This window comes from Corvus cornix, chromosome 3, assembly GCF_000738735.6.
Source record: "Corvus cornix cornix isolate S_Up_H32 chromosome 3, ASM73873v5, whole genome shotgun sequence".
Classification (NCBI taxonomy): Eukaryota; Metazoa; Chordata; class Aves; order Passeriformes; family Corvidae; genus Corvus; species Corvus cornix.
The window spans coordinates 13,511,795-13,525,513 of NC_047056.1; the positions used below are offsets into that span (position 1 = coordinate 13,511,795).

The 13,719-nt window shown below is 46.1% G+C and overlaps 1 protein-coding gene across 1 annotated transcript in view; it reads left to right on the forward strand.

The window, feature by feature from the left end:
* The first annotated feature begins 6,328 nt into the window (after positions 1 to 6,328).
* The window catches only part of COQ8A (coenzyme Q8A), a 43,064-nt gene continuing 35,673 nt past the window's right edge, over positions 6,329 to 13,719 (forward strand). Inside the window, exon 1 of the mRNA XM_039568939.1 lies at positions 6,329 to 6,435. The gene's annotated coding sequence lies outside the window, so the exon portion shown is untranslated. The remainder of the gene's footprint in view (positions 6,436 to 13,719) is intronic.

The following is a 13,719-nucleotide window of genomic DNA, read 5'->3' on the forward strand; positions in this document are numbered from 1 at the left end:
GAGGCAAGGAGAAACGTAGGGGGCAAAGGGGAGGTTTTTGTGTCTTCTTCACCCTCCCTTTTTTTCAGTCAGGGGACAAGACAGCCCTTGAGCAGTCTCCTCTCCTCCACAGAACCTGACAGCCACCTCTGCTCACCTCCTCCCAGCCAGGGGTCTTGGGAGCCTCCAGCAGTCCCACTGGCATTCCCTGCCCTCTCCAGTTGTGCAGAGCAAGGCTGCTCACTGAAAACTCCAGAAGGAAAATAGGGGCGTGGGAATCATGAAATTTCTCTGTGGTGACCAGTGACATGATCTGAGGGAATGGCATAAAGTCATGCTAGGGGGGGTTTAGATTAGATACTAGGAAAAAGTTCTTCAGCCAGAGGGTTGTTGGGGACTGGAACAGGCTCCCCAGGGCAGTGGTCACAGCATCAAGCCTGACAGAATCCAAGAGGTGTTTCTCAATGCTCTCAGGCACATGGTGTGACTCTTGGGGTGTCCTGTGCAGAAGCCCAGAAGTTGGACTCAATGATCCTTGTGGGTCCCTTCCAACTCAGCATATTCTGTGATTCTAGGAAACATCTATCCTGCTCCCTGCACTGTATCTTCCTCTTGGACAGAAAATACTCATCTTGAGAACTGCCACACCACCTCCTTCTGACAGCACTAAATCATCTTAAAAATAAAGTGCTAACTGAAATGGCATCCTGTCTCTGTCCCCTTGCAGTGAGTGGAGAAAGAAAAAGGAAGGACAAGTGCAATGAATGCCAGAATGCTTTGGGATGAAAATACACAGTTCAGAAAACAGAGCAGTACTAAGCCTAACAAAAATAGCTCATCATTTGGATCCTATGATGATATTGGATGTGCATCTACCACTGACTGAGTCAGAGAGATCCCATTTCTCCCTGAGAGCTCTTGCTCTCATTCTTGGCCGTAAAGCCATATAAATGACATATGGTACATACAGCGTCACCTGCCAAAGTTTTGAAATACCTACAAGCTAAGTACTACAGCCAAGCCACCTGTCCAGTGACTTCCACTTGAGTTGTTCCACTTCATCATCCCTATATTATTATGTTGATGTGATGTGAACGCCATAAATCTACGTAGTCAGAGAAGACATTCCATCTGCCCTGAAAAAATTACCCTCTAGAGAAGATGAGTGAACACAAGGCAAAACCCCCCAAGAGGTAGCTCATCCGAGCCTCAGAAGTTGCTTGGAGAAGGACTGAGGGAAACAATTCCAGAGCAGCTTTTGCTTTGTGGTTAGCTGTATGAACATGAGAGAAGGATGGTCATGTATATTAGAGATTCCTAGAATCATTAAGGTTGGAAAAGACCTCCAAGTTCATCGAGTTCAACCATACATACTGTGGTTGGAGAAACAGCTTGGGCCTGTCCTATGCAAGAGAATTTCTGAGTGTTCTCTGGACAGCCTGGATACATGTCAACCTAATTACATGACCAATCACTGCTTAATTGAGGCTCCATTAACTTTTTTTCTGCAGGTCAGTAGTCTGCCTACTAATTTTCTGTTGCAATGGAGCCCTTCTTACTGCAGGGCCCAAAGATCCTTCCAGGCTCTGGTTCTGTTTTCCTGTTTGTAGAAGTTTAGCCCTTCTGGCTCATTCCTCTCCGTGTTCCTCTCTGGGAACGTGTCCCACTTTGTACAAGGCTTTGAGGAAGTCAGCTTTCATCAAGTGCTTCAGTCAGCATCAGCACTGGCAGACGTTTATTTGGGTGTTCCCTGCATCCAATAAATGGTGAGCTGATCGCTGGTGAGCAAACAGACTCCTCTCAGAACTAACAGTGAACAGGAGGAGGAAGGCAATCCCAGCCAAAGGCTGACAAGGGACCCTGCTGGAAGTCAAAGCCAGAGAGCCTTGGCCTCGCCCTTCCCGGTGCCCTTCTTGCTGCTGCTACCCCAGGGCAGCAGCAGAGCTGTTTATGTGATGCCTTTTCTTGGTCTTAAAAGGCATCATATGCACCCCATGAAATTGCACCATTAAGCCCTACATTACCTAAATATCAACAAGCAGCATGAGGTGAGGATAGGATGGCACAACTAAAGCATCTGCTGTGGAGGCAGGACTTCCAGCTGCTACATCAAGCCTTCCCACAGACCTGAAAAATTAGGATATTTTGAGAATTCAATAATCTTGAACAAACCATTTTAACATTAGTAGGGAGAAGCCTCTGGAGGAGTGTGACTCCCACACTAGTTAACTTGTAACTATTAGTTATAATTTAAATTTATTATAATTTTCACTATATTTATATATGAGGATAGATAATAGTAGTATTTATAGCTTTATAATAATATTACTATAATCAAATTGATCATGCTTTTATTATAATTAATAAAAGACTGATTTATATACTCCTCATAGTTGTAAGTTTCTTGCTAGAAACACTCACAGAAATGTTTCTAGATAAGGCAGTGACTATGTTCAAATTTGACTGAATAGAACACTACCGAACAAGCTGTAAGAAGTAAATGACACCTCTATTGCCAAAAATGTGTTTTAGCTGATTTATTCTTAATGTTCACTTCTTGTTCTGATAGCTAATCAAGAGACTCCTCGAAGTCTAGGAACTTGCTTTTTCACAGGACTGCTTTGGCTTGCTCTGAAAATTCAGCTCTGTAGTGCACATACCTCCAAAAGAGTGCAGGTATATGACACAAAAATTACATGAGATTTAGACACTGATGCAAAACTTATTCATCTGCAACAACCTCATTCTGCTGTCACATCACACTGGAGGCAATAAAGCACCGATGGATGTCAATGTTTAGGTATTTACAAAGAAGTTTCATAGAATCATAGAACAGTTTGGGTTGGAAGGGACCTTATAGTTCATCTAGTTCCAACCCCCTGCCATGGGCAGGGACACACCTCCCACTAGATCAGGTTGCTCGGAGCTCCATCCAACCCAGCCTTGAACACTTCCAGGGATGGGGCAGCCCCAGCTTCTCTGGGCAGCCTGTGCCAGTGCCTCAGCACCCTCACAGTAAAGAATTTCTTCTTAATATCTATCCTAAACCTGCTCTCTTTTAGTCTGAATCCGTTTCCCCTTGTCTTGTCCCTACAGGCCCTTGTAAAAAGGGCTTCTCTATAGGGACTAGATTTCTTCCCTCTACCCTGCTTGGAAGGGCTTTATGTTTGCAATAGCACATTTAACAGATCAGTTCCCACACAAACCCTGCACAGATTCAGTGCCTGGATGAAGCAGGCGTCACTTTCACCTACACTGCTTTGGTGGAGGGCACAAAACCAGAATGGGGCAGCCTGGGCTCATCCCCACAGGATTCCTGTCCACATCTCCTGCCTCTGAACAAGGCAGAGTTTGCACAAGGCCAGACTGCATATTTGTCTGGGATTTGGATGGGACTGGAGGAGTGCTCCATGCTCATTTCCTCTTGCTGAACTTTCCCATTAAATAGTAAGAATATGAGCAAGGCTGGAGAGAGAAGGCAAGAGCATGCATAATGATTAGGGTCCCAGTGTGAGGGTGGGGTGCTCTAAGTCTTCACAAGCAGAGAGGGAACCTGAACTGGAATGCCCCAAAGCCCACAGGAACAGCCAACAATGAGGCTGTTACCCAAACCACCAACACCTGTCCTGAAGAAAAGGATGACTCCCTGGTCTATTTTTCAAGTACAACACTCTGCTCCTTCTTTTTTTCAGGACTGAAGGCTGTAAATCTCATAATTGGTAGCACTAAAGCAATCCTAAATACTGACATAATTTTTTCTCTATTACCATTTTTCTTCAGTTTACAGGGAGATCTGCAATGGAACAGCTCTCCCAGTGCTTCACATACATCATGTTCAACTTTTTATTCAGGACTCGGGACAAAGTAGGCAACCATTCCCACAAAAATTAGCCTCTGGATTCTGGATTGAATCCTGGGTGTCCTGTCCCTATTCCCCCTAAGAACTAAAAAGTAATAAAGAGCATACACTATTTTTCCCAGCAGCTTCAGTCCAGCTTTCGATCCTACCTCTTTGCACTCCAGACTGGGTGGGAATACAGGCACTTCTCTCTAAGTACAGAAAGAACTAGCCCAGAGCTCAAGTTCAGTGGGTCTTTCAAGGCTGCAGAAAGCCTGGCAAGAGGAGGTGTGATGCAAATTGAACAGCAGTGGCAGAAATATCCAATGGTTTACCACGTGTGAATAAAGGGAACCAGCCAGGCCTGTCTTTGAGAGATGGGGAGAGCTTCATCCTGCACTTGTTCTGCCTCCATCTCCAACTATGACATCCTGCTCATGCAGCAACCCTCCAGTTCTCCGTGCTCAGCACAGTGAGTAAGACACGTTTCACAATTAAAGCTGAGCTGATGCAAGCAAAGTGACGTTACACAGAAACTGAGCACTGACATCCAAATTCAGTACAGGAATAGATAAAAATGTCATTAGAAAAGACACCTGAAACTTATCTCTTTGTAGATGAGGGCATATATGATCTTTCCTTTATTAAAAGTAGTATGAAATTAACCACAAATAGAACAATTAATTTGTGTGAATTTCCACAGGTGTGAGTATTGAAATTAAGAAAACTAGGCATTTTTTTGACAAAACTTTTCAAGGCTGGTATCTTATTGCAGTCATGTTTTTGCTTCATCTACACTTTGAGTCTCCATCCCCTTATCCAACATCAAAGTGTCGTGCTTGCCCTTTTCATTTCAGATATATTGTGCCTGCACACAGCCCGTGTGTTGAGCATTTAATTCAATAATGTGCCTTCCCCAGGGAACTCTTTCTTTTTTCACCTTTCAAATTCAAATCCAGCCTCTCCAGTCCTGACTGGGGCTGGCTTCTAATTCGATAATGTTTGGGTGATGAGTTTTGCTAAATTCATTTGTAGCTGTCTGTTCAGTGCCTTGCAGAGACCTCCTCATGGCCTACCTGGGAAGCTGAGAGGGGCTTGGGTGAGATGCAAATATTTTTGGGGTTTTTTTTAAAAACATGAAGGAATATGTGTAATACTTGAACAATATTTTGTCTGATCATAAATACCAGCCAAACAATCTTTCATCTGAGCAGCTGGAGATAATAATTGTCTCCCTCCATGGAGGAGGGCAACTTTGGCACTAGCAGGTTGGCAGTAATATTCACGGGTTTTGTAGAGTTAAACCCCTCTGGACACTTACAGCAGACCATTTCTCCATTTTCCTTCCTCACAAATCTACAGCACCCGCAGCTCCTACTGACTTAGACAGAGGTCCTTTTTGGTGTGGATTTAAGTGCTCAATTCAAGTTACTAGTTAGCTGAAAAGGTTGGCTAAAGCAAGCAATTGACAACGGTGAAATTAAAGCTCGGGGCTGTTTGTTGGTCACTCCTGCCAAGTTATGCTACAACTAGAGAAGAATTATGAATCCTGTTTGGTTTAGGAAGGAATGAATGATTCAATCTCCAAACCTCATCCAAATGTACTCCTGCACTGATGCAGCCATGTGGCAAATGCACCATAAAGACTATATTGTTATTTTTCAGACGGGAAAGTTGCTGACAGAAGCGGGCGCTTTCCAGAGCATCCAGACAAGCACAGAGCTGGCAGTTGCTGTGAGCCCCTTGCAGCCTCTGTGAGACGCCACATCCCTGGGATCGACCTGAAGGGAACAACGCACTCGATCTGTTTCCAACGTGTATACGAGCATTTCCCAACAACATGAATAATTCCCAATGCCTACGTGAGCCGTTTTGTGACGATGCTTTGAAAAAACACAGAGGCAGCCACAAAGGTTTCCCGGACACGGAGCGCCTTGAATTGGGAGTTGGTCCCTTCACCTGGCATTTCCCTGGAGCCCGTCGGGCGCGGGGCTCCTGCCCATCTCCTCATGCATATTAACAGCGACTGTGGAACTCCCTGGGCAGCGACAGCCCGGCCTCCCCGAGCCCACCTCAGGCGCGGGGTGCGAGCGCTGCCCACGCCGTCCTTTCCCACCGCGGGACCACCCTCCCCCACCCCGCCAGCCGGGACCGCGGCGAGACGCCGCCACCTCCGGCTGACACCACGACCGGGTCGGTGCCCGTTCGCTGCAGAAGCCCAGCCCGGGGGGCGAGCCAGCCCAGCGCCGACAGACGGCGGAGGCCGCCGCCCCGCTCGCAGCACACGCTCCTCACGCCTCGCCCCGCGCCCCCCCCGCCCGCCCGCCGCACGGACCTCACGGGCCTCACGTCCCCCTGCAGCCGCCGCGCGCGCCGCGACGGGCCCGCCCCGCATTGGGCGGAGCCCCGCGCGAGCCCGCCGGCCATTGGCGGAGGCGCGGGGCGCACGGGCTCCGCCAATGGGAGCGCGGCGGGGGCGGGGCGCGCGGCCGGGCCGCGGCCGGGGGCGGCGGTAAACAGGCGTGCGGGCCCGGGCCGCAGCCGTCGAGCGCAGCGGAGCCGAGCCGGGCCGGGCGAGGCGAGGCGGTGGCCGCTGGGCTGTGCCGTGCCGTGCCGGGGTATGGGAAGTAGCCGCGGCGGCGGAGGGAACGGGCCGGGCCGGCGGCAGAGTGGGGGCAGCGGAGCACCCGGCAGTGGCCGTGCCCCCGGCTGTGGTAGTACCCCCGGCTGTGGCAGTGCCTCGGCAGTGGGAGTTCGTCCGTTGCGGTGCTGGGTAGCGGTGCGGGAAGGGATGCGGGTGATGGCGGTGGCGGTGCTGCTGTGGGGGGGACGCCCGTGCCTGGTGTGGTGCCTCGGCCCAGGGGTCGCTCGCCCGGGGCGCATTCCCCGTCGGGGGAACGTGTGCGGGGTCCGGCGGGCGATGGCGGCCTCGGGGCAGCTGGGCTGCCCCCGGGCAGGAGGCGCCCGGGGCTGCGGCCTTCCCGTGCCCTTGGCCGCCGCGGCGCGTCCCGCCGGGGTGAGAGCGGGGCCGGCCGGGTCCCGCCTCCTGCCCGCGGGGAGCCCTGCGCTCGGCAGCGCCGGGCCGGGAGCGGGGCTGGCGCCTCAGCGCACCCGGGCAGGTGCGCGGGCTGAGCCGGCAGTGCCGCCCAAGAGTGCTCAGGGAAAAGGGTGGAATCCGCCGTTCCGCCGTTCCGTTCCGTAGGGAATGCGCCTTGCCCAAGGACATCACGGAAATCTGGTGCTGTGCTGCTTTCCAGGTTGCGCCGGCGTGGAGCCTCACCCCTCTCTGTCGCTGGGAGCGATCCGTGCACCTGGTTGGAGATGGATGTAAAATAAAGCTGTTTTTTAAGCTTTGCGTGTGGCTGAAGTGGGGATAAAAAAAAGCCACACAGTGAGCCTCCTGGCTCTGGTAAGGTGCCTGAGGAAATAATCTGTCTTTTTACAGGCAAACAGGCTTGTAAAGTCTTTGTAACAAAGTGAACAGTAACTGATGGGGAGATACTTAGTTTTAAACAGACACCGAACAAGCTACCTATAAATAACTACAAATATGAAAGTTTGGCTTGTATAATGTTGTTTTCGTGGTTACTGACCATTCTGATTTCTGCAGGACTGTATCGTAAGAAATAACAATGTTTCTGATAGCCCAACGAGATTATGTTCCACCCAGCAGGAATGTAGGTGGGGAGATTCTTTGTATTCCCCTCTGTGCAATGAAAATCCAGACTTTGTGGTCAGTGTTATGAAAGGAAATGAAAGCTTTTCTTTCAATAACTGAAAGTATTGTTTTCCTAAAAAGAATTAACCTAACAATTTCTGATTTTTGTTTCTGTGTTGCTTGTCTTTAAATTAGATTGTCTTGTTGCACTCGGGTGTATTAATTGAGCATATGCAAAATAAGTCTTGGCACTGGGTGCAGAAGGATAGCGGCTAAAGTCAACAGTAGCTCAAGACTTCAGGAGGGATTAAGAAATTGTTCCTTATACAGACTGAATGCAGATTGGTGTCTAAGGGAATATTGGTATATTTACATTTCTCTGCTGTGTGATAAGAACATTCATACGTTACTAGAAGGAGTTTAGCTGCAGTTCACAGGAACTGCAGCTAGCAAGAGCAAGCAAGAATCTTCTTGCTCTTAGACTAGGAGAGTTCATTTTGTATTTTTTAAATGTTTTTTTCATTGCTGTTAGTTAGCAGTGACCTTGGTAACCTTTAATAAGATACGTTTAGAATAAACAGTTTTGTATTGTCCAGTCTTACTCGAAATGGGGAAAAAAATGGCTGACCTGCTGTGCTTTGACTGTGTCTCCCTTTTAATAATGAAGGAGTGAGATCAGTAGAAGAAAAGGCCACATGTGGGGAACTGCCTCGTGCCTTTACTGTCTGAGTGCTGATCACCTTGTTTCACTCCTGCCAAGGGGAATTCTGTGCTGGCCAGTGCGGCTCTGGTTAATTCACTTGTGATAGCTAACACAAGTTGATAATAGCTCAATGCATCCATGCAGCAAGAACAGAACTTTTTTTGGCTTGTAGTCCTTTTACAGGCAAGTGGTGGTCTGTTGTTTCACAGCCTGTTTGTCAGGCTGTATTATTTTTCTGGAATCTGTGAGGGGACAAGGGATAGGAGCTGAATTCCTGCTTCTTAATTTTTTATGTTGAAACTAGTTGACTACTTATGGAGTTGGGATTTTTTTAGGTAGAGATTGGTTTATTTTTTTTTTCTGTCTGCATTTGTTTTTTCTTTATTGTTTTAACCAGGGTTCCAGGGATGGTGTGTGTCTCATGGTCTGTTATCTTGTGTGTCAATGTGCATGGTATAAATTGTTTGATCCAGGTGGCTTGCCAAATGCATCTCAGGACTTGGCTTGGTGCATGAATAAGCATTTCTCTTTTTCCTTAAATCTGTATTACTGGGTGAACAGTCCAGCCTAGGATGGAGGTAGTGAGTCTGAAGCAGTATTCAGGAATCACATCTCCAGTGTGATGTAGGTCTTCTTGTCTTCTCCCTCTAAAACTGCTAAAGAAAGAAGTCTGGAAGAGGAGGTTTTTTTGCCTTATGGAGTTGTATATTCTGGAACAGAGCAGCTTTAGGAGAAGAATAGCTTTTCTTTCAGCTTGTTTTATAAAAGTGCTAAAAGTGCTGCCCTGTTCTCTGAGTGCCTGCTCTCCTTCAGGACCTGAAGAAGAAAATTGGTTATTTGCATTGGAGCTAAGATGCAAGCTGGCAGTGAAGCACAGTAGTTTGAGGGTGTGAGTTCAATCACTGTCTGCTTTCCCGCCCAGCAGTGAAAGCTCATTTTATAGGCACATTCCTATCTTCACATTCAATTTTTTATCTTTAGCTTCTCAATTTTTTAGGTGCCACTTGTTTTGTTCCTTTCACCTCCCCTTCCCTCCCCATACAGTAGATGGCAAAGTTAAATCAATCTGAGCTGGTGGCAAAGACCAAGAAATTACAGGATACACAAGTTTTTCCCTTTCTTTGCACAGTTGTGTTTCTGCACTTTATTTTAATGGCTTTTGTGCTTTGTCAGTCAGTAGAGGTGTAGAGCTAAATGAAGCATGTTCAGTTCCAGCTATTCAGTCTCTGAAATGTTCTGTGAGCTTCTTGCAGCATAGAAAATGACATTACTTGCTTGGAAAAACTTAGCTGTCAGTCTGTGGAGCTGGCTTTCGGAAACTTTCCAAGTTCATATGTCTGCTTAAACAAGTCTGCATGCATATCCAGAGTTAAAAAAATAGGTGTTTTTTTCTGGAAGCTGCATAAGACTCTGTCTTTTTCTTAAAGACTCTGTAGATTCTGTATGTAGAGACACCGGGAAGGACGATCTGCTTATGGTCTGTATGATCCTAGAGCTGTTTTGTGATGTGCAGGTGGTAACTTCCACTTACAAAGTTCTCTTACTGTGTTTGTTTTGCCTCTGTAGTTTGTCCTGGTTTTCTGTGTAGATTAGATCTTTATGTGGCCCCTTTCATTACTATTCATGCCTCCTTTTAAACTAGTTGCATGCCTTGGTTTTCTTCTGGGTCTGCTGAACAAATGAACTATAAAAGGGCTTGGGGCAGTGTTCTGAAATGTCACAGCTCTTGTGTTGTCTGGATTGTGCCATTTGGAAGGATTAAATCCTCTTCATAATTTGATATGGTCAAAGTGGTCATCAAGAGAGTAGTCGGGATTAGGGAAGAGATGGAAGGGAGAACGACTGGGCAGTAAACTGCATGTGGCTTGAGTGTTTCCTTTAGAGGACCCTTCTGAAATCAGTAAGCCTAGCATCTTACATTGCATAGCAAAGCTTTGTGGGGCATGGCCTTTCAGAATTCAGTCTGGGAGTTTGGGGATTTTCAAAGGGAACTGTATAAGCTGCAAAAAGATTTGGATTTTCTAGTTTGGAAAGGCAGTATGTTTATATTATGTAGAGTGTGTTTTCATTAAACCTGTACATAGAGAGAATAAACAGTGGTAGATTACAGATTCTGTATCAGGTTTGAGAGCTTGCAGGTTAGGTTTAATTGTAAGTTTTGAGAAATATAGAGCTCATTACTTTCATTTACCCTCAAAAGTACCTATGTGTGGGGAGCAGGAGCAGACAGAAATAACTTGTCTGTGGCAGAGCTGTCGTGCAGGAACTGTTGCTTCTGATAGATCTGTTCCCCTGCAGCACAGAGATCAGTTTATGTCTTCTTGAGGTAGTCTTTTTTTGCCTATGGTCCTCTTCTTGCAAGGAGGTTTTGGGACGGCCAGAAAAAAGAAAGCTCCCACAGCCAGGGTGCTGGCATGTCAGGGGGCTATGAATAGACTAGGATGTGTTCTAAGTTGCTAAATTGGAACCTCACCCCAGCTTCCAGGGCAAGGTTGGAAGCCATGAGAGATCTATACAGATATGAGGGCAGGATCAGTAGTGGGATCAGTGGCTGTGGTGTTTGCCTGCTGCTCACAGTGGTGGCAGAGGGGTTGTGCTCGGCACAGGGGGTGTGTTTGCCACCCAGAGAGACCTGCGGGGGCACTGCTTAGGGACTTGATAACAGGGACTCGGGGTGTGGTGTGCAAGGGTCTGTCCTGGTGTACACAAAGGGTGATGAGCAAAATACCTGCTTATACCTGAGGAAGAGCAGGTGTACAGCACAGTTACAGGTTGTGTCTAGTTCTTAGAAAGGGTCTGACGAGAAGCCGTTGCCAGCGTGGCATTTAATGATGACTGTTGGCAGTATATTGTTTAGGTGGTCAGCAAACCAAGGCTCTAAATCCTTGTTTTGGCTTTGATCTATAGAGGTGGGCATTTAGAGGACTCGTAGGGATAGGCTGTGTGCTGTAAGGGTCAGTGGACTATGGAGAGCCCTGGGATTCTGTTCCGGACCCCATGCCTGACAAGTGGTGTAAGTTTTGGTAGGTCACTTACTCTCTTCCCTCTAAAGTAGACAGCTGTGATATCAGTCCCCTTTCCTTAGCTTTTTGAGAGTTATAAGTGAAGAGGGGCGTGTGTTTAAATGCAAGAGGAAGAGCTGCTATTTTTCTCAAGACTTTTGCTTTAAGTAGTGCCGTACTTGAGTCTAAAGGAATCTGCACTTGTTTGTGAGTTATAGCACTTTATCGGTTTCCAGTGCCTAAATTGGACTTGTTGTGCTTTTGAAAAGTCAAAACTTCCAATAAAAACAATTGCAGCGTAACAGTGTATGCAAAAAAAAAAAAAAAAGCTGCAAATTGATAATCTCCCTCATTTATACTTTATATTCTGATTCAGAGTACAAGACCAGTGGGGAGCTCTGTTGATTCCTGTGCAGAACTGTGCATCAGGCAGGGACTGGCTCCCTGTGCATCAGAGGGAGCTGAGCTTTGGTGGTCTCTTCTGCTCTAACTGCTGAAGTGACTGAGAGAATGGAGCTGCTCTGCAGACTTGGGGAAGGTGTTTGTAATGTTCAGATTTTGTTTGAAGCTCAGTGTTTGTATATGATCAGTGAAGAGCTTTAGTGTGACCTTTTTGTAAATACTGCTAGGTAGAGTTATTCCATATAGATGTAGGGGATTTGTCTTCTAAAGTAATGCTGTATGTTACTGTTGATGGGGTGACTTGGGAACTGTGCTTATGTGTAAACTTGCCATAAACCTAAATAAAGGTTTCATCTTGTAGTAGTTTTGTTTCTTAAGTACATGCTTCAAATACTGCATCTGCCAGAATCTCATATTAATCTGTGTGCTTGGAGGTCATGCTCCATTTTGATTTTAAGGCACTGTTGTCCTTGTTGCTGAGTGCATGATCCACGTGCGTGGGAAGTAACATTAATCCAGAGTCCACTCATAAGCATGGCCCACTGCGTAAATGGACAAGAATACCCTTTTTTTTTTTTTTTTTTTTGTCCTCTTATTCTTTTTCCCTTTCCTCTTGATAACAGAGGTAATACAAAGATTGTGTGTTTGGTATAGATACAACTCCAGATTGAAATCATCCCAATGGCCCAAAACCTTTTGCCTTGCAAATGAGATAAATAGATTTTTTTTTTTTCCCTATTATTTTGGGCCCCGTACTGCGGAGACTTAATTCTCAGGAGCAGACAGAAATCACATTCTTGGGGAAAAGTGAACAAGCAGTGACTTAAAATCACAGCAACTGAGTTGGATCTACCTCAGTGTGACAGCAAACAACATGTGCACAGGACCAGATTTATTAGGGTATTATGTCAAGGCATATCAGAGGTGATGTGTAATGAGGCTTGTAACGTGCTCTCTTAATTGTGGTAAATCTTAATCATGGGTAAATTATTTCTAGATCTTTGTGGATTTTTTCCATCTGTGTGTAGAAAGATGCTGTGTTAATTCCAGGTGTGTGGGCTGTGACTATGCTTTTGCATGTCCCCAGACATTGTCCAGAAAGAAGTAAACTGGGCTGTTGGTCCAGAGCATTCACTTAGCACAGATGTATCTGTGCCTAAAATAAAGCAGGCTGTGCTTACTTTTAAAGTGTCCAAGCATTCTTTTCACTCTTATGTGTGTCAAGCCATTTATGGGGAAAATTTGGTTTTGAACTAGCTGTCATTTGCCACAAATGAGTGCTAAGCCTTCTGAATTTTGGTGGAAAGAGGTATTTGTCTGCCAAGCAGCCCATTTTTATCAGTGTATGTTCTGCTATTGTAGTGATTAGGAAGCAAACCAGTCCGCCTGCCCTTCAAAGGTGTTTGTTTTAAATGGCATTGGCAAACTGCTTTGTGTAAGGGTGGTTGTAAAGCAGCTTTCAGAGACTTGATGAATTCAGCTTAAGGGGGCTTGAGTGCAAGCCACAGGCACGATCAAATATAGGGGTCCTCAGTTCTGTTATAGGTCACATCTTAAAAGACATTTCTTTTGGAGCTGGAATGTATAGGAGTTATGGGGAGGGGGAAGAATGAAGGATAAGCAAGGTGGATTTTCAGTTTGATTTAAAGGATGATGGCAACTTCTTCCTTTTAAAATGCTGGTTTTTTGCCCTGCATGGTTAAAATTTGGGTCAGCTGCAACCCAAGGAATCCAGCTAATGAAAACACATCTAGGTAGGGACCTGACAATCTGGTATCAAAGGAACTGGTGGGGAAGTGTGTGATGGAACTGAAAAAGGCCATGAATGAAAGGATCACATGAAAGGGTTGGTATGGCAACAAACATAAAAAGAAGTGAAAAAAAATCTGTAAAAGAACAGTTACAGAGCATCTTAATGAATAATAGTTATATTGAACTTAGTCTACTGTTGGTTCATGGCCATGGAACAATGTCCTGAGTATCTGGCCTTCTGCATCTTGTTTGTGGTGTTTATTATTTTTATTTCAGTATACTCTTGCCACACTTGCTCTGATGGTGTGGGTGGTTATAACACTGAAGCCAGGGTTTTAGTCCTTGTTTAGATACAGCTAAGATAACAGTGATTGTAATAAATGAT